This window comes from Pezoporus wallicus, unplaced genomic scaffold, assembly GCF_028554395.1.
Source record: "Pezoporus wallicus isolate ANWC-B61680 ecotype Strahan unplaced genomic scaffold, APGP_CSIRO_Pwel_v1 contig_1035, whole genome shotgun sequence".
In the NCBI taxonomy this organism is placed as follows: domain Eukaryota; kingdom Metazoa; phylum Chordata; class Aves; order Psittaciformes; family Psittacidae; genus Pezoporus; species Pezoporus wallicus.
Genome location: NW_026636811.1, coordinates 418,422 through 445,984, shown reverse-complemented (window position 1 = coordinate 445,984; position 27,563 = coordinate 418,422). Strand labels below are relative to the sequence as shown.

The window sequence follows — 27,563 nt, the reverse complement described above, 5'->3', positions numbered from 1 at the left end:
GAATTATCATTCATGACTTGATAATTTTTATATCATTTTATAGAAGTACAAAAGAAATTAAGTGCATTAATCAAAAACAGAAAACTGAGATTTTAGTGGTCCATCCAACAAACGTGGTATGGGAAAGCATGAGTTTGGGGCTTGGGTCCTGCTCTGGAGGCAACTAAATCAGAGAAGATTTTTCAGACGACAGTGTTGTCTCTCAGACTCATGTTCTGCTTCTAATGTTTTTTAAATGTCTTCTGTGCGATATCAAAAGGCTCAGTGTCACACTGCAATTTGGTTTCTGTTAGCTCCCTTTCTTTTGGAATATTTTATACGCACTATTCAGAGATAACTTGTTTAATTTCCTGCTTGTTGTCAAATTCTGTTTGGTACATTCATAAAAAGCAGTGTCACTTTGGGGGAAAATTAAAGACACAACACACACATACACACACTAAACCCACAGACTTCCAACCCTGTGTTTTTGTTTGGCTAAGATCTTGGTATCTCTGCTTAGGATTCTGGACTGACCCCATGTCAACATCTAGTCCTAAAACTAGAAAGAGCCTTCTATGAACAGATTTGAAATGCTACGTCTTTGTTTTATAGACGTCTACTCCTTTGATTTAATAGTACTACAGCCAAGAAGACATTTTTATGTAGAATATCTTAGTCTATATTGCTATATTTTTTGACTCATCATACTGTTTATGAAAATCTAGTCTGCTCTGTGACTTAGCACCCAGAGCGATACCTTCTATACTTCTCATTTGTTGAAAAGTACTATGATTTTGCATTTTACAGTAGAATCACACTCTCAAGCTCTCTTGTACTTCCCGAATTTTCTTAAGCATCATGGAAAGAATGAAAACTAAGCCCTGACACCCATCCTACTGAAGGATCTAGCCTAAGTTGCTTTTCAGTAGAACCACAGAGAGATCGTCTGCCAGTCAAGCAGCTAAAGTATATTATCCACAGTGTATTTGTATCCTTTTCCAAAAAGCAGCTTGCAAATATGGCCAAGCGCAATAAATTTCTTGTGTTCCAATGTATTTATGGAAGTGGGTAATCAGCACTCGATTTTAAACGAGCTCTTTTTAATTTCATGTCTTCCCCAATTTCATTCCAGCCTGTGCCAAAGAGGGAGCTACCCTGAACTGCATCATTTTGTCACGCTGCAGCTGCCAGCGACTCAGTGCTTTAGAAACTTGCTGCTGGGGGGGCAGGGGAGGAACAGTACACACACCCTTTTTGGTTTTTTAGTCTGTATTTTAAAATACCACAGGGAATACACTAAAATTACAGAAATAGAAAGGGGATTAGAAGATAACGCCTAGACTAGCTGCTGTTGCTCCTTCTCCCATCACATTATTTTCTCAATGCCCTAAAATCATAGCATAAGATTTCACCTTCCTGACATGGGTAGAGCTGAGCTCACTGAAAGCAGATGGAGATCGATAGGAACCGGAGCCAGTTACCCATTTGAAACCTCTACATTTCATGTCTTGACCAACTTTGCAGCCCAAAAACCCTGACCTCCACAGGTGGACGGCTCTGGAGGCGCAGGAAAATGTAGCTCTGCAACACACAATAACCAGTGAACAGACAGAAGAGAGCTCTGTTTCAGTGGCTCTTCCTAGGGATTCGGAAAAGGCATGTGTAGAAAGGCAACTGCAAAAGCCTCTGGAGAGAAGGGGGAAAAACAAGTTGCAGTTTCTTCAGGAAATTATGAGCTATGATATAAAAATTCTCTGGACTAAGTGCTCTTTCCTTCTCTACCCACATCCCCAAGGTCTGCATGAATCCAGTTCGCAAACCTGTATGGCTGATGAGAGTGCTGGTTCATCCTTAGCTTCAGGTTTCATATTTGTTGCGAACAATGGGAATATTGCCACAGTGTTCCGTGTATGTTGGCTCAGGCCCATCGTGCACAGGGAATGACTTTCTGAGGGAGATGGCTGGGCCTGTAAAGGAAAATGTGCATCAAATGTAGATCACTATAAAGTAACAGGACTAGGAGCAATTGACCAAAACAAGAAAACCATATTAAATGGAAAAATTATGCAGCATGCAGCCAAAGGAAAGGACTTAGGGACAATTCCTAAGAGCCGTAATCCTATCTTGGGGCTGCAATTAAAGGGGGAAAAAATGAAAATCACAGTGGTGGGAGACAGAACACAGAAACGCATTCAAAGTTTAGAAGAATACAAACCATGTAAGGATGTTGTTGCTTCACAAGGTTGCAGCTGAACCCTCAGAAGGACAGCCACCATCTGTCACTGGTTCAGGGAGGAACATCTCACAGCACTGCCCTAGAAGTGGTGCAGCAGGACCACACAAAGGCAGGGAGGCTGGATGCAAATGCCATATTATCAGATGTCACTAGCACAAGCACAGCCAGTTACATGTCTGCCTATACAGTAGATGAGCTTTACTTTTTCCTCCCAGTTGTTCTAGCATCTAAAGTAACCAGGTTTCCATCCAGGATAGAGAAAATAAGACTAGGACTTCACAGACTTCTGTGCATGACTGAGATAAAAATAAAAGAAACTGTGTTGAGCTAAGTGGCTTTTCCATTCTAACAATCTTCATGCCCTTGAAATTTAGTTTGAAATGGAGCAGCCTGCTATTTCCACATCAAAAATCAATACAATCAACAGGTTAAAACATTCTCAGTTACAATGAAAAAGTATCTGGGGAAATAATGCATGATGCGTTAACAAACATCTGAAAACTTTAAGGCCATCAGAAAATAGAAATCCTTCCATTTGCCCAAGGCAATGACGTGGCAGTATAGATGAGCAACACCCAGAAACCTGAGAAGATAATGGTGTCTATTCCCAGCGATGCCAGCTATCTGCTCCATGACCTTGGGAAAGTCACTTAACTGCCCCCTGCCAGAATGAATTAAAAATGCTTCCTCACCTGAAGTGGCTCAAGATCTGTATGCAGAAATTGTATTTCTCTTACATCCAGTAATTATAACCTAGTTAAGAATTCTCTAAACATCAGATGTATACACAAAATATAATGAAACAACACTTAGTACAGGGCTGCAGCAGAAAAGATCTTCCACAGACTCTGCCTCTGACTTGCACTAACTGATCCAAATGATATTCCAGAAAATAGTGCTGACCTATGGCAAAAGCCTAATTTTTATTCATGTGAAACAGAAGGGAAGCAGCTTAGTATGCAACCAAATGAATCAGAATATACCTTTTCCCAATCAAATTAAGGGAAAAAAATATTTTACTAATCTCATGCTAAAACATTGACAATAGCCTGGTTTAAATGTCTTTTTAAATGACTGCACACCCGAAGCATCCAGCTTCCTTAGAGGTCCAGGCTAACACACAGCTCACTGCATTTCTTCAGTTGAGCACCAACTCCTGACCACAGGATGGAGTGCCATGTTGTTTCCCTCACCCTGCCCTGAGATAAGTAAAAGAGAATCATTTTGGGGGACTGTTTTGAACAATTGTTCATTTGAACCCTCTTTTTTATGAGCTGTCTGGCATGAGGATAAGAGAGAGACTTGTCAAACAGCCTGCTAAGGTACTGATTATGAGCTTTAGGAATCCCATGTACGTCTGTAAGAGGGTGAGTGGGTGTGTGCATATGTGTGTAAATAAAATGGCCTAGTTTAAAATATCTTTAATACCCAATATTTGTCAAGTTGAACCAAACGGGTGTGAGCTCCCTCTGCTGACTCTAAAGCCAAAATAAAGGAATTGTCTTCAGCTCCTTTTGCAAACACTTCTGATATTGGCTCAAGGTCAAAGGAATGGACTAATGTAAGAACATTAATGTAAGCATCGTTAGCAGCACAGGCCAAAAACTAGCAATAAGGACATTATGTGTTTTATTTTCATCCCACTGGGGTAGTTCTACTGTGGCTACCAATTCAGATTTCAGTGGTATCACTCCTGATCTACTGACTAATGAAATAAAAACACTTCATACAATCTTCGTACTTCTAAAAAACATATACCAAAAAAAGACATTAAAAAATTGGATCCTTGCAAGAATGTGATGCTTTTACTTTAGACATGGACATATGAAACAATACATGCCCAACTACAGGCAAAGAGCCACCACCTCTTTAATCAGCAGTAACATACATCTGGATTAGTGCAGCACTTAAGCAAAAGTAAATATGCAAATAAAGAACCACAGCCATCACGTTTTAAAGACTATACCAGGCTTCCATGGATGTTAAGCCTATGTCATGCAGTGGCCCAACAGTCAAAGATTATACCCTTAAAATAGAACCTATTTTATTGCTATCAAGACTAAATGTTTCCGCATTTGTTCATGCCATTCTCACCAATAACTCAGAGGAGGCTGTCCATCTTCATCTGCTGGCTATATTTTATACAGTTCCTGATTTATTTTTTTCAGCAAATGCTTTTATATCACAGAAAAGTTTGGATGTGAACAAGTTGGTCCATTTACTGCTGCATTTCCAGAGCCATTTCAAAAGGAATTGCTGACATCTACTGGCTCAAATTACAAAATACTCAATTTATAGTTTTTATTCTCAGATAAAATCTAATAGCTCCGGTCTCTTTCTCAGCTGCTGGCAAAGAGGCAATTCTCTTGAAATAATCAGAAATAAACCCATTCTCTCCCATTTAGCAGTTCATCTCCTCTCTGTGCTTTCTTGCAGACATGAAAGTCTAGATTTCTATCTGCTAGGCACCAACAATTCTTTGAACACAAAAGCACAGACAGCCTCTGGTTCTCACATGAGGCCACTCCACCCAGCACAGCACAAAACCTGCACATTTTGTGCTGAAGATTCTCAAACAACTGTGCAAATCTGATGTGGTGCAAGATTAGCACCCGGATCCTCAGCCTTCTCAGAAGAGACACAACTCCCACTCAGCACTGCATTTCTGAACCTCAAGGCTGCTTCTCAGAAGCTCCAGTGTCAAGTTGAGTGCTCAGGCTCTCTATGCAGTGTGTGCGATGCCAAGGACTCAAGGATGGTGTGGTAGAGAAGAGTGGGGCTGAAGTGCTTCGGTAAGTGATTTGATATTTCAGATTGAAGGGCTATAAACAGACCTGCTCCCCCTGCCCCTTGCTTGGGATCATTCACCAAGCATCCACTCTTTCACAGCTCCATACGCAAGCTGCGTCAGCTGTTTCAGGCGACCATGTCTTAATGCACAAAATACCCCTCTTATCCCCACTCTGTATTTATACATGCCTTACTCATTACTGTCTTGTTACTGTGCACTTAGCATTCTGCCCTTATGCTTTCCAATGCAGAGAATGGTGGACACCAGCTTTGCTCTAAGCACACTTACGGAGTTGCACACGTTTGCAAGACAAGCATTTCCATCTTGCATTCCAGAGACCTACTTTAAGAGCTCTTGGGCTTTGGCTTGAACAGGAGCAGAAGGTAGCTTGGTAGTGGTAGGATGGCATTACTACAACAAGCAGCTTTGCAGATGTCAGCCCAGGAAATTGTAGGCACCTATAAGGCAGGGAAGCAACTCTGAATGCTTTGAAAATGTTTCTAAAATGAAGACTGTGCCAATCAGAGAGGCAGACAGGTACACAAGGGTGTTTGGAGACACAGGTCAAGAGCAGTCATTTTAGCGTGCAATAAATGTAGATGTAAGAGACAACTTCCTGCACCACATCCTAAGGCTTCATCTCAGAACAAGCCTTCTCTTTTTACAAGGGCAGGAAACCCAGTTTTTACTTCTCCAGACATCCAGAATTGTACCGTTGTCAGCTGCATCACTACTGGCAAATCAGTAACTTTCACTCTCATTGCCAATACCTGGCCAAAGCATGTGACAATCAGGAGGGCAATTAAAATATCATTCTGCTCCAAGAAACATTATTGAAAGCACACAGGCTTCAGTGATAACATTTAACTGGGCTAACATCAAAACACTAGCAGCAGACCTAGCTAACAAAAAGTATCAAGCAGCTAAATTGGACTTCTCTTTCTGTGGTTCTTTTTCCCCTTCACAAATCAAAACACACATCTACTTTGCTAATGCAATTATGCTTTCAGATTTACAAGAGCCTTACTCCTGTGTAGGCTCTCAAAAATGCATTCCAAACAGAAAAAGAGTTTTCACTGCTGTAGTTTTCAACAATTCAAGCAAGCTTTTGGGATAGGACATTAATATAGGGAAACAGAAAAGCAACTGACAACAGTAGGAATGCAGCAGGGTTTGGGATGACTGGAAAACACAGTATAACCAAAACCCAACAAAGAGAAAGATATGAAAACAGGTGTTTGAGAGGAAGAAGAAAGCTTCGGTAGACCAGAGGATGATGACAGCTAGCAGAAGTACACAGGGCAGTGTCTTCCCAAGTCAAGTTCCACAGTACCTGTACCAACAACAGGAATGTAAAAGAGTGTGACCAGCAGTCTCAATTCACTTTTTCAGAAGAAATATTTAAAGAGAAGACCTATAGGTCACAAAAGTGACCACAAATAAGAGAAGCTGGCACAAGAATCCATCCTTTTTTCCTTATATCCACAAACAGATAAAGTTGAAGAAATGGGAGGGTCAGCATTGACCTTCTAAAGACCTAGACTGTATTCAAGAGCAGAGTGTAAAAGTGGCTCTAAATATTTTGTTGCGGAATTGAAGTAGGAAGTTGGTGAGGTAAAGAGGACTGAAAATTGATGGAAAATGAGTGTAATTTTGGGTCAAGGAGAACTGAAGGAAAAAACACTAAGAGAAAAGATAGGCAGATAGACAATGAATGCACTTTAATGACCACACAGAGACTCATTTCAGACAGTACTTTATAACCTTCCTATTGCTCATCAGGTCTCAGCCAGCTACTAGAGGATGTGCTTGACATGCTGCAGTGAAGAAAAAGGTTTGAACACTAATTAATACACGCTGAGGTATGCCCTGCCCTGAGGACATTGCAGTTTAAATTGGACAAATCTAGAACATGGAAGCAGATAAACAGAGGACGCACAGAGGTTGAGTGGTATAAACTAACAGAGTCACACACTTTTTGTGGGAGTTTGTTTTTTAATATTGGTATATGTGGTAGAGCAAGAATAAAGAGCTAGACAACGCAGAATAGAAACAAAGAGACATTAAATGCCCAACTTCACATTACTACTCAAGGTGCTTTTGCCCAGAAAAGCGAGTTAGCAACAGAAATGGGAGCTGTACAGGAGTCGTCATTTTAGATGGTAAAATTACGTTTTATTTCCTGAAAGTGATTCAATAGCATCGTGTTTGTTCACCTACGGATTCAGCTAATGCAGAGACATACAGCTGTGTTAAATGAGATGTTCCATCATTTGTGCCTAGCTTGAGTAGAAAAATAAGTCCAAGATGAAGTAGACAGAGTTTTCCAAAGTCAAGAACAGTTTCGGATTTTTGAGTAAAAACAATATACACATTAAAAAAACAGCTGTAAAAAATGAGATCCAGACTTGCATTTATCCAAGACTTTGATCCAAGCCCATTCAAAATTCCAGGGTCTTTGCTGTACATTTCTGCAATGGCGGTAAGAGAACATGGCTTAAGATCAGCCCTCAATTAGATAAATTGTCCTCTATTCAGAGGCCCATTAAGCACAGACGCTTTTGCCAAAGACTTGATATCCAAACAGCAAAACTGCTTGCAATTTTGGAAAGGGATGAAGTGGGAGGCCTTAAAAAACAAATAATATTTTGGAGAACTGTACTTGGACTTAGTTAAAACAGAAGCCTATCTTAGATTCAATGTACAAAATCTTGAGAGATGGTGGTGCGTGCATGCATGGCCAGGCTCTACAGATAATGTAAAGCAGGTGCTGTTATTAATTGGCCATTTCAGTCTTTTATTCAGTTACTTTTGTAGACAAATGTTCTTATGCCATTTGGCTGCGTCCACAGCAAGGATAGAAGATTGTCATCATTTCATCACGCTAACAAGGCAGTAATAAAAAAGAACTGGCAGTCTGGAAAGAAAGTGTAGAAAACGTTAATGGTGGAGCCACAGCACCGATGCCAAATATTTCCAGTAAAGGGGTATAATTATTTTCAGGTACTTACTCTATGACAGGAAAGAAATGGCTGAGAGCTTTCCTTTTTGGATCTCTGCTCCTAAAGCAGCAGTGGCAAGATGTACCAAATGCGCACAGCAACGAGCCAGACTGGGAGCTGCTTCTTCTGGCATCTGTAGTTGGAGCGACTTTAGAAACCAGGAGATTATGAAGCTGCTGAGGTTTTCAAGTTGAATCACCTGATACTTAACACATCCTTTAAGGCCAAGCATATGGCTAGGAAACTCTGAGCAACTCAAAGTTTTCTTTCTTAATCCTTTGGCTGACTGGTGACAAGTGTCTCAGGATTAATATAACAGGACACTGAGGGAGAATCCACTGAATACAAATTACCTAAGAGAGGCTGCATAGTATTTCTCCCCACTTGCAAACAAAGAGCTCAGCATTAGTGTTCTGAAATTTCCCTGACACTTTCCTGATTCACTAAGATGCTCAACTTCTACAAGTACTGAAAAAACTAGGTGTCTTGGTGACATCTCTAAAGGCAAGTTAACTTAGTGCCATGCAGGCATTCACAACTGTTTATGTATACAAATGGTATATTCTCAGAGCAGAAAGAAAAACAAGCTCTTGGGAATTCTGCATTCAAGTGGAAAGCAAAAAAAATTAAGAAGAGCACTGAACAGCAAAATATATGACAAAAAGAAAGAAAATGTGCCATAGGAAACTAATTCTTAAACAGATAACACAGGTTCTTTCTTTGGAGCGTGTGGTAGCAGACAAGGAGGTATCTTTCCAGCCTGAAGGGCCTACCATGCTAGCTTTCATCGAGGTCTGCATTCTTTTGTCTCAGTGAGGGAGTACGACATTTTTGGAAGATGGGAGCAAACAGCCAAATGGGACTGCAAATCACTACGGCAGACCTAATGAGCCTTGCCTGGATGGCCTCAGGCTTGGAAACAGAATAAAGCAGATCTTGCCCCAGAAGCACTCCCTGGGAATTCTCTTCTAGTAGCAAGGCTGAGTTTAGCCCGTTTTTAGCTTTGTCAGACTTTGAGATACTGAGCAAACCACTTGAAGGCCACAGCTCTACTTCTTACCAGTAAAATAGGCACACTTGCCCTATACACATAGCACTTAAAGGTCTGACTCGCACACCTTGTTGAAAATACTAGCACCCCATCCTTTCAGAATATTCTTCTGTCTTAAAACTTTCAAGTTTCCATTTCTTTTCAGGCCATCTGCAAAAGTACAAATGGATGTAAAATTTACTCCTAAATAGTACGAGAATGGTTGTGATCAGAAATTCATCTGGAGTCCTTTACTTGCTCTCCTTCCTCTACAGCTTCCTGAAATAAGTATAGACTATGCCTCAGGAAAACAAAGCTATTTGAAAAGAGAACAGCTGCCGTGGTGCTGAGTCAATACAGGCAGACAAAATAAAATAAAACATAAAAAAACTACACTGCATCTGTGGCAATGTGTTTTTTCCCCTCCATCACAATGTCCCGAATGCATAAGCCTTGGCAACAGTTTAGTAAACAGCAGCTCAAGCGTGTGTTTCAAAGAAATGCATCCAAACCATGAAATCATTAAAACAATACACTAATCCCTGCAATGGGGCATCCACACAGCTGGTATTGCAATACTACTTTGGAACTCTTTCCTCTGCCTCTTTCCTCAATCAGGCTCCTCTTGGTCATCTGCCTCTAAGCACTTACAGGGAAGAACTGAAAAGGTGCAGTAGTTATTTATTGCTGTTAGCAGCAACAATAAGGACAAAATGCTCCAAAAGCTGCACAGTCTTTTGCTAGGCATTATTACGGAGGTTCTGTTCATCTTTCCTGGTGGCAAGAACAGGTTTATGGAGAATATTCATCTATGTTTTCACAAGCGAAATTTCTCTGCATTGTAGCTATTTTCACAGCATGGTGCAAGGCTATTTACACTTGGAATTTATGCTGGTAAATCAGAATCAACTAAAAGAGTACAAACCAGCACTTCCTTCTTGGTCTACAGAGACCATCATACTTGTAACCAACGTAACCTAAGGAAGATGCTAGAAATCCTTACTCGGTGTTGAGATATTAGCTGTGAACTCTTCATTCACTCTTAACTGCATTAGAGCATAGACTGACCCAGAGGATGCAGTTACAGTAAATACAGCCCCAGAAGCATCCAAAAATACTGAATGAAAATTAAGTAAATAGAAAGAATCACTGGCATTCTGGCCAGGGAATTCAGGCATTTGGATCATCCCTTCAGACTTCTGTTTCATTTGAGGCTGAAGAGTGTTCTGTTTATCTAAAAGACACCTGCAAGGGAAGGAAAAAACCCAACCTAACTGCTTTTAAAAGTGGGAAAACCAGGCCATGCGTTCAGAAGCAAAGTTTAAAAATGGCAGCTTTGTGCATGTTCTGAACAGTAAACTGGTTTTGTGAATATTATGAAAAGCAAAATGTACATTAGCAAATTGCAGCATTCATACTCTGTGAAAGAGAATTTGTACAGCTGTAGGCTGGTACATTTGATCTGCAAAACTTCGGTAGAGCAGCTCTTCATTGGAACAAGATAAATTCTTTAAAAATCTTTCTTTGCTTTGGGATAGGGCCTTTAAGAAAATAATAAGCTCATTTTTATTGTTCTCCTTTTTATTCTGAAAAACATTCTCCTAGATGTAAAGGACTTTTCACTGGGGAATAAAGCAGAACTCCAGACATGGTTGAACTAGCATCTAATAACACCAACTCCTGTACAGAATTTCTTATGGCATTGTACACTGCCTTTTATTCCCTATACCACTGAGAAGAGGGCAGAGCAATGTTCCAGTCTGTTCCCATAACTCTTTTGGAGGCTGAGTCATTTCTAAGGTTTCCACTACATCCCTCTGCTCTGCAGCTCCTGGCAGGGGAAAGGGTGGATGGGACCCTCCTCTCTGCAATTTTATGTTGATTGCATGAGTGAGTTTTACACAATAATCAAATTGAGAAGGAAAGAAACATAGGAAAATGTATTTTATGGGCACAGATTAGGAATCTTGACACTACCAATCACCACTTTATGGGGCAGGATATAATTAAAATGTCAAAAAATAATAAATTAGCACCAAAATAGAGTGATCTTTATTATTAAAGCTTTTCTGTCCATAAAGAACTATATCTATTGGACAAAAAGCTTCTCTAATATAAAAGAACAAACTGCATTAGACTTGAATTATCATTTATATCAGCTTCTTTGCACTATTCTAACAGCATAAAGGAATCTATACTGGGTACAAGTAACCTACATTCAGCCTTATCTGTTGATATTGCAGAAATGGTAAAAAAAGGCATTGTGGTATGGATCATACTTGGTATGTTCACAATAGTTTTATCTAAGGGTGAACTTCATTAATGGCATGAAACTGTATAATATGTTTTATAATGAGAGGAAACTGCAGAAAGATGTTTAAATATGCCTTTGTATCCATGTAGATCAAGCATCTCTGAACTTTTATCACTCTATGTGTGTCAACTATTGCCTCCTAAGAGGTATTCAGTGGTGAACAGTATGGGCTCTGCATTCCCAGCTCTAACCATGAAAACAGAAATCTTCATGCCAATGGAGTAAAAGCTCAGTTTGCCTGAGCTTCTCTGACAGAGAACTCTAAGGTACTTAGGTAACTGCATCTTTTAATTCCTTTTTGCAAAGACTTGGTATAACTAAAAATATGGATTATGGCCCTGAACTTTTGCTTTCATTTTAGAAAAAACACAGCATGGCTATGTCTAATAACAGCATAGTATTAAAATATTTGCTTAAAACTTTGTCATTGACCACCTATAACTGGAAAGATGCCTTGTTTCTTACTGCTGTATATATTAGAGAAATATTATATTTGCATGCTCATCAGGCATCTCCACAACTGGCTTGTTATACAACATTTTTATCCTATGTTCTTCTTATGCTGCAAGTACAAGTGAGTTTACCCATACAAGTAGTGCTGAAAGTCAAACAAGGCTATTCATCAAATGCATATACTGTGCATCTAATGCTTGTAGGACTGAAAAGCCGATCTAAAATATTGACTGGAAATAGTATTCATTTCTTCTGTTTTGAAATACAACTAAATAATTGATGATGAATCATTCAGCTGGTGTATATATGGCTTTCAAAAACAAAAGATCAGCTTTGAATGGTATAGCCATTATTAACAATTCTATAATTGTATGGAAAATCTGGCTAGCAATGTATTTCCAAAAAGTGAAAGAACAAATACCCACAGTGAAAGTACCTGAAACTCTTAATTAAGCTTGACCTTGAAAGATGTAAGAAAAATACACTGCCAAAAAAACCACACTTTAACATCACAAGAGAAGTAGATTTGGTATTTTACACACCTACTCAGACGACCAGATCAGTGTTCTTTACACACTCTTCATAGTAATTGCAAACCATTCCTATTGCTATCAAGAGCCCCCATAAGCCAAAAAGCCCAATCCCTCTTTATTTTAAGGGTTGGAGTTTTTCTAGCTATTTTCTTTGCATTACCTAAATGCACTCTTGTAGATATCATAACTTAAAGGAAAATAGCATGACCTGAAAAGGTATGCTAACAGAGAAAGTATATTATTTAGCTGCACTGTCACCACCAAAGCCATCCTAATAAAAACATTTAGACTCATCAATAAGGACAGAATGGAACTCTGCCTGCCAGCTCTGAGCCTATTCAAAGGTTAGCTTCAATTTAGCGTCAGTTCAAACTCATTTAAAATCCCATCCACGAATTGAGTTTGCTGCCCTTGCTGCCGGGGTAGCTAAATAAGGAGAAAGATAAGATCAGAGCAGTACTTCAGCTATCTTAACTCACCTTTGAATGAAAGCCTATAATGTTATGCATACAAACTGTACCAACTCCTACATATATATCTATTTTTTTATAGCGAGAAGGTGCACAAGACCAGGATAGGTTTCTATTTTCAGCTGGGGTCCTGTCCCAGTTACAGTGAAGCTAAATGCCAGACTTCAGTCACAAAAGTATTGAGTCACTCCAAAAACCTCACTCTGGTATTACATACATCTTCATGCACTAAGAAAAACAATCTTCTACTTTTTCTTCCTTTCTTTCCTTACTGTTTTGCATTCTCAGGAACACAGATACTTGCTAGCAGATGCAGTTAGGCAAGGCAGAAGCAAAGCTTAAAGTCATTCTGTCTGCTTAAAATTAAGCAAGAGGCATCTTTAGCATAAGTGGAAGAGTCAACAACTTAAAGTGGTTTAAAAACCTTATAAGTTCACCAAAAAATATTTCCCATGGAAATGAAAAAGGCATATAAAATACAGAAAGCCATAACAATGTCTGCCAAAATCTAGATGCAAATATATTTAGGATTGGTTCCACTTTATGTTTGTTTTAGTTCCGCTATAATGCTCAGATTTGCCTGGAGCTGACTCACACTGCTTCTGAAAGGAAGCGAAGTTTAACATCTCAATTAAAGAGTGCAATCTGCCCAGAGACTGGATCTCCATGGCTTTTACTGACCAAGGAAAATGATCTGATTTATAAAATGCTTGACATCTCCAAGAGCTCCTCCACAGACCCAAATTCCTTGCCTGGGCTGAATTAGCTGTAATAGATAATTCTGCAGAAATGTTTAGCAAGCTTATCAGGCTTCTGTGTATTAACACAGGGAGGGGGGGAAAAACAACCTATTGCCATGGTTATTGGATTCTTCATGTAAAATATTTTTCAGTAAGCAGATGACAGCAGAGTGCTTTATTTGCTTCTGTCACCAGCCTCAGTTTAACTCAAAGTTTATTAAAGTAAACACGAGTCAGAAATTTAATAAGCTTATAAAATGCCACTATTTCATACATCGCCTGGAAAGGGTGTTTCAGGACAAGATGTACCTTCTCAAGAGAAGGTATGGGCAGGCTGCATCGGTTCACTGTAAAACCTGGCTCACTTTACAAACTTCTAGCTGGAAAAATAAGTACAAATATTAGAAAGAAAACCATATTAAATGAGAACAACAGAAAATTCATCTTGTTTAAGGTCTAAAATAAAACCTGGCCCCATCAAGTACTCTCTTACAATTTAGTTACAGTGATCTCAGCAAGACTCGGAGCTGGGCTCAGCTGTGTATGTCACGTCCCATCAGGAATGCTCCCCGTCTCTGTCTCTTCTTTTCAAGTTCACAGAAAGCAGCATCCTCCCCAGTGTTCAGCTCTGCGCTGCGGGCACCCAAACTCCCACACACATTAAAGACTTAAACTGCATACTTAAACTATATGGTCAGGCCAGGTGGGAAAACCTCTTCTATGAAGAGGTTTCACCAGTAACATGAGGTTCTTGCACAGGCCACCCCTTCCGACCACAACTCTTTGCTCATTTTTATTTATGTCACAAAAAAGTGTTAGACTACTAGAACTTATGTGATAACACCTGAAGGTGCAGATGGGTGCATCTATTTGTCTGCCATCGCCTCTCCAAAGTTCCTTCTCCTGCTGAGGATCCCATTAACATGTAAATCTTCCCCATCCCTGCCTGACACCTGAATTTCTCAAAATAATTTAGCATCCCTTTTTCTCACCTGCAGGGCAGCCCTCTTCCTTTTAAATGTTAATCAGGCATTTGGTGGCTTAGCCTAAAGTGCTCAGTTAGAACCATTTAGCAGCTTCCCCTCATCTCCGTTCCCCCCTCAATCATCATTTTAGAGAAGATCAAACTGGCTTTGGTTCTCCTCCATCAAGGGTCCTAATCAATAACCAAGGATATTAAGCAATATAAAATATCCCATGAGGAGGTGACAGGAAGGTTTGGCGGTGTTTTTTTTGGAGATGAACTGCACAATTTCACTTCTGGGTTTAGCATTCGCAGTTGCGAGACAACTTGGATTCCACTCTGCTCTTGTAGATTGGCAGCAGTCATGAAGCCCAACACATCCCAGCAAGTGGCACCTCCTGCAGACCAGGTTATCAGATGTTCTTCACATAACCTTGGTGGTATCTTGATTCTACCACTTAGCACACACCCATCAGCTTCAACAGGGTCAGGATTTTATCCTGCATGGTTTTCATATTGCCCATCACACGACGATGACCCACACTGCTTCAGAGTTTGAAGAGTCCCATTTTAATATATTAATGTATATTTACTATGTTTATATGTTGAGCTAAGAGATGCGGGGAGCCCTTATAATAACATAAAATCTGACAGCTTGAATCTGAGTAGTGACAAGCCTACAGGAAACTCCTGAAGAGCCTTGAGTAAGGCTTCCTTCAGGCTCAGTTTTACTGCACCACCACAAGATTCAGACAGCACAACACTGGCTAACCAAAGTCAGTGCCAGCCACCAGCTCCTGCTTAGCAGGGCCTCAACTGTAGAAAAGAGTGTAAATTGAACAGGAAAACTAATGTTTGTTCTGTCAGCTGCACCTGCCTATCAAATCACGCTGCCCATTAGAGGTTATTTTCCGAAACCTCTTAACCTAATAAACTGAACAGACACAATGATATTTATGTTGCTATGAAATACTGCAGCCTGTCAGTGCTGCAATACTTAACTATCAAATCTACCAAATAGCTCCTATCTCCAGAGGATTTTAACTCATGACAGAAGTGAATTGGAAAGGCAGATGTTTTTACAGCAGTTTTCAGAGCGAAACAGATCCCACCTCGGAGTACACGGTTTCAAAATAGCATCCCCTCTCTCCCTGTTAGATAAGAATTAAGTGTCTCCATTAAGAGTTTACAAACCACATGATCCAACAGGCACAGAGCAATAAGTTTAAATAAACAAAACCAAGGGTTTGTGCAATTTTGTGTCGGTGTGCATACACATATAAAGCAGGTTTGGTTTAGTCTATCACACAAAATAGCTGCCTCGAATGCTGTTATGGGCACTCATCTCTGACATGGGACATTTAATTCCCCATCAGAATCAATTAACTCATGGTTGAGACTACAACTGCAGGGAATACTAATTAATAACTATTAATTAGTCAATTAAAGGTTGGGACAGCCTGGCAGCCTCTGTCTCAGGTGAGTGTTATACAATGCAAGGCTCACTGGAACAACCAGTTTGAAACAAAGCACATTTTCCTTTTGAGGAAAGTAATTAATCTGCTGCTTGTAATTCTGCTCAGTTTCTTCATTAAAAGCAGCATTCATCCCTCTTCACTGCAGACTCTGCCCAGTAACCTTCCTCACTGTGCTCACCTGCATCACAACACCTTGAGATGCACAACTCCAGTCATGGTCCATTACATCTTCATTAGATCCTGCAATGAGGAAAACTACTGCCTTAGCCAGCAACCAGAACTAAACACAGGGTTGTAATGCTGTAGTATGTGTAGTTCCTAGCCTATATGCTGAGGAAGGTATTGCTGTGGGAGGAGACACTGGTTTATGGGTTTGCTTGCTTGGAGGAGGAACCTGCTTCCCCTCCAAGAACCAGCTAACAGCTCAGGAATTCCAGCTGCAAAGGAGGTGGTCAAAAAGTGCCACGCTCCAGGTGAGGCTGCCAGAACTTGGAGCTGCTTCCACAAGTAGAAGCCACCTTCCAGGAAGCTGGAAGGGTGATTTCTGCACAACCTTGCTCAGCGAGCTGCTGCATATCTGTGAAGCAACAAGAACGGCTCTCTCAACAAGGATATTAAGATAGCTTGTCAGCATCTCAATATAAAGGAAAGTAGCAATGTAAGGACAGAAGCCCAAAGATAACTAAGGTTTACAAATAGCTTGGTGGGAAGAGATTGGAACAAAAATAACCCATAACCCAAGAACATGTTCTCTATATTTTTTCCTATGTGAAATTTCATTTAAGCAGCCTTAGAAATCCAGTTGGAAAACAAATGGATGAAAGCCACTAACACATACTGCTCCTGCAGAAAATATGTGTATGTTGTCTAAAGGAGCGAAGAATAGAAAGTGATGAGTTCTACTAATTCTTTAAGAGGACATAATCCTAATAACCTCACTGGAGAAAACCATGCTGAGAGCAGGCAGAGAGGCTGAAGTCCCTGACCCTGGATCAATCCATGTAAATACATATTGCACCATTGCAGTTGTGCAACTACAGCACAGGGAATAAAAACAGACACCAAAACCACTCCAACTATAGCAGCACTTATGAAGTCTTTCTCCTTTATGAAGCCATTTCTGCTCTTCCTGCCAAGGAAAACTAGAAAGGAAAAGGTAGTCCCTATGCTAGTATTTCTGTGTAAAGGAGGCAAACCACCTTAAAGATGTTTTCTGCTGTGCATTGCTTCTCTGCCTAATGCTAGACATGCAAAAACAGAGGATGGCCAAGCTGCACATGCTTCCCCATTCTGTAGGACCTTTCTATATACTTCCTCCATGATCCTGATCAACTCTGATGTCTAAGTGAGGAGTACATGTTCCTGGTCTTCCTTTTTCAGCTTTGGGACCTTATAACAAAATTTTATCAGAGGTTTCTTCCCATAAGCACAGTTTCCAACTGCATACCCCGACAGCTTCAAAATGCTCAGTCTCCATTTTGTCTAACCAAAACCCACACCTCCCCAAAGTTAATAACTGTAAGGATTTCAGATGTACGTAAGTGTGGGATCCACCAGATTAGGAGCTCTGCAATTATCTCTCACAGAGAAATGGGTCATGGTTATTTGGATACAAAATAGCTACTGCTTCTCAAAATTTCTGGAAGCAATAAAAGAAAAGTCTTTATTTAAAGCACAGAGGCAAAAGAACAAAAGAGAAGATGAAATTAAAGTAAATCTTGCACCACTGAGCTGGCACAGACCACAGATCAATGCCAGCACGCAGCTCCACTGTAAAGGAGCTCTGCATTCTGATCACTAGCAGTCTGCATGCAAATGCAATGCTAAAGGAAGAACAAAGAACAAAGAAAGCAAATACAAATGCTTACACACAATCATTCGAGTTTATTAATAAAAAAGAACTTCATTTTTTGCTTCCTCCTCCAAAAGGTTGTTTCCAACATGGCTCTTTCCACATTTGCAGAATAGCTGATTTCAGTGATTCACAATTTCACATTCACATACATGAGGCAAGGATGCTGTCTCCACCTTTACTGACAAACAACAAAACGGCATGTTATTAGTGCAAAGATATTACACTTCTCCCTAAACATGTGTTCAAAGAAAATAGTTTCTAACAGTAAGCTTTCCCCTTGTCAGCATCACAGCATGCACAGGTGCCTGGGCTGGAGGGGAAGTAGTGCATGGTTTTGTGACATTTCTGTAGTGAAGGATTCCTACCTCCGTTACCATTAGCAGCTGGGCTTTCTGGTATTCCCTAATAGTTGCAAGTCTCTCAATCACTTCATCAAAGGCCACATAGCTTGATTTCTCAACAAGGTGTCAGTTTTTAATAGTCTTCCCATAATAGCAATATTTTCTAAATGGGTAAGAGTAGGGAGCAGATTTTTAAAGGTTTTCCAGCACCAGGCACCAGCACACAGATATGTATGCAGTACTCCAGCTCAGCCACCAGCTGGGAAACCAGGTTTAGGACTCTAAGCCACAACCTCCCAGGTTAATCTCACAGAAATACCTTTGCAACAAATCTCTTCCTTGCTACACAAACATAGCACATGCTACTAAGGCAGCATCAGCCCCTCTCACAGAGCTAATTCATTCACATACTTCAAACACAGTGGCAATATTACAAGGAGCTGAAGTGCACACTCTGGATAACACATGGGGAATCCCTTTGCATAGGGCTGGAAATGCTTAATACGGAGCCTTAAACAAAGTCAGTGATTAAAGCCAACCCAAATAATCAGACACATTTTGTTCTCTCTAATCAAACCGCTGTCCAGATTATCCTAGACATGTGAAAAGATTGAAAGTTGAGTTTATTAATTTACTTCTTTAATAACTGTGTGATGCCCTGTTTGTTATATTCCTCCCTCACACTGTTCCAAGAGCAAATGCAAGTTTTAATATTGTTTACATTACTATCATTTGAAAATTAAGAGCTTTTCATATCTCTTTTGACTTCCTGGTGACTGCAAGGAAAAACAAAAAATCTTAAATATATTCAAGGCTAAGTGTCATTTAAACTGCCTCTGATAAACATGTATTACAGTAAATTACCATAAACATGCTATGCACTGGTGTAGACAAATGCCCAAAGAGAAAAGCCATGTAAACAAGATAAGTAAAACTGTCTTATACATATTTAAGGGATCCATAAATGAGAGCTAGTCATAAACTTGACAAAGGTAATAGAAGACATATGTTAAACTTCATTGCTATAGAATTCAGGTTAAAAGGTGGTATAAATGTTTCAGTCTTTTATCTGAGACTCTAGCATTAAAGATTTAGTTTCTCTTCAACTGCTTTGGGCAGGTGGAGAGGGTTTTGTCCTTTTCATCTTCTTTTATAACCTTTGCACCTTCTGTTAGGTGCTTTAAGTTTGCTTCTTTCTTCCCATGTTGCTTAGCTTGTTAAATGTTAACGCGTTATACACAGGCGTATACACCATGCACCCACAGCGTTACTAAAAAGAGAGCTGCCGGTTCTCTGATGAAAGGGCTTGCAAACACAGGGATCAATTTTCTACTAATCAGAAATCCATCTTAGTGGTGTTATAATTGAGACCTACAGGCCACCTCTGCAATGGCAGGGTGATTCCTTTCTCAGCCCAATGGAGGGCTCAGAGCTAGCTTTTGCCTGTTGTTCAAAGTCTTGAGCAACCTGCTGTAGCTGACTCTGTTCTGTGCAGGGGCCCCGGGCTGGGTGATGTCCAGAGGCACCAAGCACCCACCGCTGCTCTGTAATCCCTATTCCAGAGCTCCTCTCACCAGCCAGCAGAAACACTGGGTGACTTCCCATCCCTGCTCCATGCTCCACTCCCAACCCTCCTGAGCCTCATCTGACCCTCCAGGTTCAGCAGTTTAAATGCCTTTCGATGCTTTGGTCACAACTTCAGCTCTGACATTCTCCCAGCCTCAGCAACTGTAATTAAAAAAGACAGCCTACAAGAGGACAGTAGGTTCAATTCTTATATCATAGATATTGCAATTATAGATGTGCAAGACAACATGCTCTCCTCCCCACTGTCTGCTACCTTCTGCAAGGTTACTTGCTTCAGGAGCAGCTGCTTCTAACCAAGCACAAAGACCAAGTATGAGCAGTAGTTTTGTTGCCGGAAGACTGATTTTATTATGGCTTTGTGGTATTTGGTATCTTTCCTAAAATCCCAGGTGCTCACATACTGTATTTGCATGGGAATCTCACCACATCCAATTTCTAGTTCCCAGGCTTGCAAAGAAGAGTTTAAAAATGTGGCTGAAAGACATAAAGTTGTTTTCAAAACAGGAAAAAAAAGAATAAAAACTGCAAAGAAATCACTCTCATCTCTCAAGGTCAACATGTGGCAGGGCTTCTAACATGAGTGAGGCATACCAGCCAGCACTGGATACACAGATCCTTATAGTGAGCTTGAATGCTCAACATCCTGATTCAGAAACAGCTGCCACAACAGCCACACCAACATCTGGCCCAGCACAGCGTAATGACAGACATTCGCCCTTATATAAATAAATATATCCCCCCCGAGGTGTATAACTTCCATGTGGAACATGGAAATGGCTGTTAATGCTCATTACTTGTACACTTAATTTAAACATCATGTAGCTGTTGATCTTGGGTTTAGTTTCCTGTAGCCAGCTTTAAATTAAGAATTAAAAAAGGGCGGTTGATTTATTGCATCCAGAAGTTTGAGATCTTCACATTTTACTCATTTTCATACAAAAAAATTCTCCTAGGGCACCGCAGGAGCACATTGGTATTTAGGGTCCTGCTCTTTCGCTCCGTCTCTCAGTGATTTCCTCATCAAGTCAGCTCAATTTCCAAGTGTTTCCTCTCTCACCCCCAACAGCTACTCCTGATAATTGCCTAACTGAGAGCCAAGCAAGGTCTTTTCTGGCTTATATATTAGTAGCAGTAGACTGTGAAATCAGAGGTTAGTTAATAAGCCATCAGGACAGTCTGGACTGTCCCTACAGCCCTGGCAGAAGTAATAACATTGATTTATCCACCTAAGTAACAGAATGTAAGTCTGAATGTACCCAGGTAACAGTATAAAAGGCTGCCATTCACAAGCAATTGCTTGTGTCAGGAATCTCAGGAAAAGATACCAATATTCAAAAATATTCTGAGATATTTTGCCAACAGAGTTAAATTTCCAGTGTTTATTTTAGATCTGATACTTCAAAAAAAAAAAAAAGAGAGGAACTTTATAACTTTTTTCCTGTTTGGAGCTTTTCTTATTTAGTTAGAGCAGAGATGGAGCAGAACCAAGGCCCCTGATCCAAATACTCCCCCAATTTCTCCTTGCCAAAAATCAAAATCTGTACATTGTGCCTCTCCCCTCAGTGATGGTCTTAGACTTGACTTCATTCCCTCTCTGAGCCTTCTTGCCAGACTGTTTATTTTCTCCTCATCAACTTTTTGGGGAAGAGGCCATTTCATTTGCCACCAAGCCTCTTCTCGCTTCCATCGATTCTTGTTCTGTATTTTTCCCTTTTGGCCACACACAACACTACACACATTTTCTTCTCCATTAAGTTAACTCACAATTCATCAAGACGGTGCACCCCAGAGCCAAACAGACGTGGAGCTGGTTTAGAAGAAAAGGCAGGGATTGCTCCACAGATCACTAATAAATGGTATCAACCTTGCTCCCTTCTAAATGAAACTTGTTGTAAGTTTCCCTTAGTCATGCTAATGAAAGTATTTTGCCAAGTTATCCCAAGAGTCCCAGACCAAAAAGTGGAGGAAGAGGAGATTACAGCATTGAGAATAACAGACCTATATTTTTAGTTAATGGATATTACATATTAGAAGAACTAAGAACCTTATTGGTCTAGGAATAGCATCATAAAGTGCACTTCTGTATTTGAAGCAAGGGCCAGGAGCCTCTAAGTGGCATATATAATGGCTCTGCAATGTTTTCATGAGATCAGCATAGAAAACAACTCTTATTCGACCACATCTATGAAAGCCTTCGGGGGGGTTAGGGATTTTTTTTGTTTCTATTATTGGAAGGATTTCATATATTAAAAGCCAGGAGACACAGTTAACTCGAACATCCTTCTTGTAGCATTTCACAGAATCATTAAGGTTGGAAGGGACCTTCGGAGATCATCTAGTCCAGCCACCCTGCCAAGGCTCTTGCATTCCCCCAGTGTAACCATTACTGACACTTATCACAAAGTACTCATCTAACTGAATGGTTCTTTAATCTCACATAGCAACTCCCAAAGTGCAGCTTCCACTGAGAACCATACATGCTCCCTGTACGTAGGAAGGAAAAAGGGCCTCTAAACTGCTTCAGGAGATGAGGGCTTTATTTCCAAGGATGGAAAAGGAGCAGCTGAGGACAACATTTCTGAAGTCACTTCATTTTCTTGGTAGCATCGCTTTGAAGACTTAAAATCCATTCTTTCCCCCTAGTCAAATTCTACTTTTCCAGCTGCTTCTTTATCTCCTGTTCTTTTGGATCTATACAGTTCTCAATTCTCAAGTTACAGATGCATTATTGTAAGCCAGAAAGATGCAACCCCCTCAGCCTTACCTGATATGTCCCCCCATCTCCAGCTTATCTTCCATACCATTACAATAGTCCCAATTACTGCTCTTAATGACTTATTCTCCTTTATTCCCATGAGAGATTTCTTTTGCCTTCATCCTGAAATAATATGAGCAGTCACCAGAAATTACAATTGCTCTTTGCTCCTGGGGAGTGTATTATATACCTGCCTCCTTTTCTGCAGCTCAACAGGACAGATCCTTAAGGATGACCAAAACCAGAGAAAAGCCGTTTTACTCGAGTTTTATTCTATAACTTGCCAAATACAAAATAGAATTGGATTTTAAAAAGCAGGGTGCAAAAAAGGAACCAGCTAACAGTCAGAAGACAGGATCTTAGCATCCACAAGTTCACAACTGTCAAAAAGAACAACTCATCCTAACGGGACAATGTAAACTGCACTTTCTACTTCGATAAGCACAAAACATGAGCTCTCATGATGATATAAGTTGTTGTGGTTGGGGTTTTTTAAATGATAAATGAACTGCTTGGTTGTTTTCTCTCTTTTGATAGTTTTGAAAGGAGAGACTGTACAATGGCAGAGAATAATTGAATTGTAAAGACAGAAGCACAGATGGATAACAACTTTCTGTCATTTTTTCCTGAAACTTCCTAAATGAAATTCACATCAAAATGTGAAAATCTGTAAAGCATCATTAATTTCAAGAGATCAGAGCAAGATTTTAAGCAGGAACTATGAAATAGTTTCTGTGTGTACTCTTCTGATGTCTTTCCTATTTCATCTAATTAACAATAAAACAGATGTCCCGTGACAAAATCAGCTTTTTTATCCAATAACATTCTGACAATCTAAAAATGCCAATCCCTTCACATATGTAAGTTAAATGTCACTGGAGAGAGTTGGTGCAATTTAGAGATAAAAGCAAAGCGAATATTAACATTGGCTAACTAGCTACTGGGGTGCAAAAAAACTATTGTCTACCCTTCACAGTTAGAGATCGCTAGTGCAGGGATCTTTGAACTAACCCTGTTCACAGCTCTTAAAACACAGTCTTACCAATTTAACTTTCTTAAGTGCTGTAAGTTACAAATCTTAATACATATAAATTAAAGTACTCAAAGCTCTTATAAAGGCTCATATTCTGAAGTGAAAGTGATCTGTATTTCCTGTCAGTCATTTGTAAGAGCCGGGAATAAAGGCAGATTAAGCTTCAACTCAGAAAAATAAACTAGTAATATCATAGCAAAAAAAAAGACCTTATTTCCTTTACCTGACTACATAAACATGGGAAAACTCACAGCATTGGTATCCGTTTACAATATGCAGCTCAAATATTCCAGCACTGTGAAAGCTCACTCTTAATTACTCATTGGTGGTGTATGTATCTACTGCTAATTTACCACCCGCCCTCCTCTAGATGGTGTAGTAGTTCGCCTGCAGGTTGGAATCAAAGGCAGGGTGCTCTCAGAGCAGGGAATTCTCCATTCGTTTACGTTGTTGTTAGGAACTACCCATGGAGGAAGGAGGTCAAGACTGCTTCAGGTGGAAATGCCTCTTTTAGAAATATTCACAACCTTGAGTTTAAGAAGGCGTCCTCCTCATGCGTCCCCTCAAAGAAAATGAAGCTATTTTTGACGTTCAAAAGATTCTCTTTAGTACAATATAATTATTCTGAAGACGCTACATCTCTTTATGAAATGTGATATACAGTGCTCAGAGCGACTCCAGAGAAGTTAATCATAGTTGCAGTCATGTGTCTTTCCCGATTCATGCAGTTGTGTGATTGACAGAAATTCCCAAAGCAGAATTCAATTAAGTATAATTTTGATTTTCATAAGACAAGTCTGCCTTTGTAGTAACACCAAAATCAGTTCTGAAACACAGATAAAATAGATATTAAATAATGCAATCTGCAGCTGCTCAGGTAGAATAAATGCCACCAATAATAACGCTGCCACTGTTACCTTCTGCAGACTTCAGAGCCTGTTTTCTCCAAAATTGAAATATGAATATCTCAAGTTACAGGATACCGTAGGGTACATTTTCAAGGTTATTAAGTACCTGAAGTGCAAAGACTCACATGGCTTTCCAGAAACACCAAGACTCCTACTCCCACTGAATCAAGAGGACTGCAAACTAATCCTCAGAGTATCAGAACTATGAACATATATTGTGGTGGCACCACCTTCAGCAGATTGTAATGGCTGTCACACATCATCTTCTATATAAAGAAGTGCTTTGATAATGCTGGGTACAGGGATAGTGGTAGAGCAATGCACTGGTCCATGGGAATAATCACCATGATTTATCACCCAAAAACCTTGAGTACTCCTGTATTGTCATAATAGTACTTATTTTAATTGGTTGAATACTGTCCAAGATTTGATCAGTTCACCCACTCTAATCTTCCTTGCCACACCAAAACCCATTAAAGCAGTATTCAGTTCTTCCACACAATCCATGATCTGCTGCTGCTTTCTACCTCCCACTCTCAGCACACTGAGCAATAAGATGAAAGAGCCCCCACGTTTGTCCCCTGTGAAGTGGCCTCTGTAAGACTGGGGTCAGGAGCTGAGGCCATCTCCCCCTCCCGCACACACAGTGTGCCAGTCAAGGACTGTTTCCCAGTACCTGCCTGATGTATCTACCTGCTGTCTCTCTTTAAATGCCCAGTACAAAAGCCCTGGCAGCCACTGCAATCAAAGTAATAGCATTTTAGAAGTACAGACAGTTTTACTCCTTCCAAGCTCTTTCATTCTGCTCTTTTCCTGGTGAATACAGGCAACAGTAAGGACACAAACCCCTGATGTATCACTACAGACTGGCTCACAAAGGAATGGACCAGCCACCACACAAAACATTTCTAGTAAAAGCAATAAGGAAATGCTTTACAGAAATTCGGTTTAGGTTCTGCATCACAGATGCCCCCACTGCATATTTAGATGATGGTCTGCTTCCCTAACAAGCTATTTACAGTCAAAACAAAACCTGGCCAAGGAAAGTGCACTTTCCACTGAGTTGCACACATACGATGTGGAAAACGCAGCCAGACAGACCTGACGGCAGGTCAAACTGAGCGTTGTGCAAAGGAACAGGAAAAACGGGTCTCAAAAGAAGCATCTGACAGTTGAAGGTCAGGCAACGCAGAAGTGCTGCTTCATTGAAGGCTGGGAGCCACCAGCGCCGGCTTTAAACGCAGTCTCTGCTGCTCTCTAGTGTCCTAACAATCACCTAGCTCAGCACAACGGGCTCCTGCGAAGAAGAAATAGTTATTTCAGTGCCACCTCAGCCTCAGTTAGGAAGGTATATTATTAAATATTAACAACTCAGAAACGTGTAGGCTACTCATTCTATTTCCATGGCCCTTTGAGTAGGAGATCTCTTATCTGTTTTTCCTACTTTGTACTATTTACCATAAGTTAAAGCAATGCTAAAACATTTTTATAGGCCACTAAACTCTTGAAGGAGACCGTTAGTGGACATTTCCAGTATACATAACATCATGGGCTAATGAAGCTATTTGGAAACTACTGCAATAGAAGTGAATACAACCCAGGGCCTCAATAAGAAGCTCACGGGTTGAGATAAGGAGAGGGAGAGATCACTCACCAATTAGTCACAGGCAAAACAGACTTAGCAAATTACCCAATACAACTCTAAAGGTGACTCTGGTCTTCAAATTTTCATTTCTATCAAACTGGTTTTAGCTCCTGGAATGGTCCAAATTAATTGTCTATCACTGGCTTTGCTAATAAGTACAACACAGCAGGATGCAAGTGTCACATCATGTTGTCTTATGGTACTACAAGAAGCTGCTCTTAAGACTACTTGTCCTGTAATCACAGCAGCAGAATTCAGACCTGGAGTGTGGTTTTCAATATCCCGAAGTACAGGCTCATTCTTCTTCACCCTTTAGCTCGTGTTCCTGGATTAGGATCAAAAGGGGAAAAGCACAGAGATTCTATGCAAGAAGATTGTGCAAGGTCACCACAACATTTATTTTATCACTGTATATATAGACCCACCTCGGTTGCAGTATGCCTTAGGCCTGCGTCACTTTCAGTGGGTAATGTAACATTTTATTCCTTACACTAAGCCACCATGAAATGAGAAATATTACATAGGAGATGACCAGAATTTTCCTCAGACAAAGAAAAAGTAACAACAAAAAACACTAGAAAGTGATTTGTGTGATAAATTGGCTTTTCTATTCACTTACCCACCTATATTCCTCATCACCACGATAAAAGTATTTCACAGAATCCTGTGAATGACCAAGGTGCCAAGTAAACACATTAGCACAGAAGCAGCATGAGTCGCTCAGCACACTCATGAATGGGCAGAAAGCCTTTACTAGTTACGGCAGACAAGTTTGGCACTGGAGAGGGTTTCTATTTTTAGCCCAGTTTCCAAAGGAAGTGTGGTTTATGCAATCAATCTATGTGCAAATGTTGTGTCTGTCATCTGCACCACTGTCGCTACTCTGCCTAAATAGCCAGCTATAGCCTAAGTCTCATAAATGACAGAAATGCACAGGAACTTGGTTTACATAGCAAGTCTAATAGAAGAGAGTTGGGAAGTGATCACACTGACTGCAAAGCTCCCAATCAACATCAAGACCTACACCTAAGGCTAAGGGCTTTATTGCTAAGTCCTGTGTTACAATAACCAAGTGCAGCCAATGCAGTTTCCAGCCAGGATCTGCAGTTCACTGCGTGTTTCTGTCTACAATCCATATTAGTGCAAAATAAATAATACTTTTAGGGTTTTTTAGGGGCCCTACTATGTGGCAAATACAGAGAGCAAGACATATGCTTTACCTCAAAGCAAGTGGCGAGAGAAAACAAATGGGTCAACAAGAGAACAAAATGGGACGTGACGAGAAAGGGATGAAAAGGGGGCCAGGTATTGTCTGTAGCCGCACAGCAGGAGGCAGGAATCCCACCTCAGCCTGGGTTTGTTTTAGTCTATACATTGTACAGACCCAAAGAATGATCCCTTCCCCAAAGCACTGTGCATTTACTAACACAGAAAGTGGGAGGCAGA

At 40.3% G+C, this 27,563-nt stretch overlaps 1 long non-coding RNA gene across 1 annotated transcript in view; it reads right to left on the bottom strand.

The window, feature by feature from the left end:
• Positions 1–1,820: 1,820 nt before the first annotated feature.
• Positions 1,821–27,563, bottom strand: part of LOC130595232 (uncharacterized) — a 39,129-nt gene continuing 13,386 nt past the window's right edge. The window contains exon 3 of the long non-coding RNA XR_008971264.1: positions 1,821–1,949. This is a non-coding gene — a long non-coding RNA (uncharacterized LOC130595232). The remainder of the gene's footprint in view (positions 1,950–27,563) is intronic.